The following is a 1,184-nucleotide window of genomic DNA, read 5'->3' as shown; positions in this document are numbered from 1 at the left end:
TACATTTCTAGCGAAGTATGTCGTTGTTGTTGTTGTTGTCTTCAGTCCTGAGACTGGTTTGATGCAGCTCTCCATCCTACTCTATCCTGTGCAAGCTTCTTCATCTCCCAGTACCTACTGCAACCTACATCCTCTGAATCTGCTTGGTGTATTCATCTCTTGGTCTCCCTCTACGATTTTTACCCTCCACGCTGCCCTCCTATACTAAATTGGTGATCCCTTGATGCCTCAGAACATGTCCTACCAACCGATCCCTTCTTCAAGTCAAGTTGTGCCACAAACTTCTCTTCTCCCCAATCCTATTCAACACCTCCTCATTAGTTATGTGATCTACCCATCTAATCTTCAGCATTCTTCTGTAGCACCACATTTCGAAAGCTTCTATTCTCTTCTTGTCTAAACTATTTATCGTCCACGTTTCACTTCCATACATGGCTACACTCCATACAAATACTTTCAGAAACGACTTCCTGACACTTAAATCTATAATCGATGTTAACAAATTTCTCTCCTTCAGAAACGCTTTCCTTCCCACTGCCAGTCTACATTTTATATCCTCTCTACTTCAACCATCATCAGTTATTTTGCTCCCCCCTAGGTGCAACCACAACGGATGGGTATCTGTTGAGAGGCTAGACAAACGCGTGGTTCCTGAAGAGGGGCAACAGCCTTTTCAGTAGTTGCAGGGGCAACACTCTGGATGATTGATTGATCTGGCTTTGTAACACTAACCAAAACAGCCTTGCTGTGCTGGTACTGCGAACGGTTGAAAGCAAGGGGAAACTACAGCCGTAATTTTTCCCGATGGCATGCAGCTTCACTGTATGGTTAATGAAGATGGCGTCTTCTTGGGTAAAATATTCCGGAGGTAAAATAGTCCCCCATTCGTATCTCCGGGCAGGGACTACTCAAGAGGACGTTGTTATCAGGAGAAAGGAAACTGGCGTTCTACGGATCGGAACGTGGAATGTCAGATCCCTTAATCGGGCAGGTAGGTTAGAGAATTTAAAAAGGGAAATGGATAGGTTAAAGTTAGACATAGTGGGAATTAGTGAAGTTCGGTGGCAGGAGGAACAAGACTTTTGGTCAGGCGAATACAGGGTTATAAATACAAAGTTAAATAGGGGTAATGCTGGAGTAGGTTCAATAATGAATAAAAAGATAGGAATGCGGGTAAGCTACTA

Source organism: Schistocerca serialis, chromosome 4 (assembly GCF_023864345.2).
Source record: "Schistocerca serialis cubense isolate TAMUIC-IGC-003099 chromosome 4, iqSchSeri2.2, whole genome shotgun sequence".
NCBI lineage: Eukaryota > Metazoa > Arthropoda > Insecta > Orthoptera > Acrididae > Schistocerca > Schistocerca serialis.
This window is presented reverse-complemented; position numbering follows the sequence as displayed.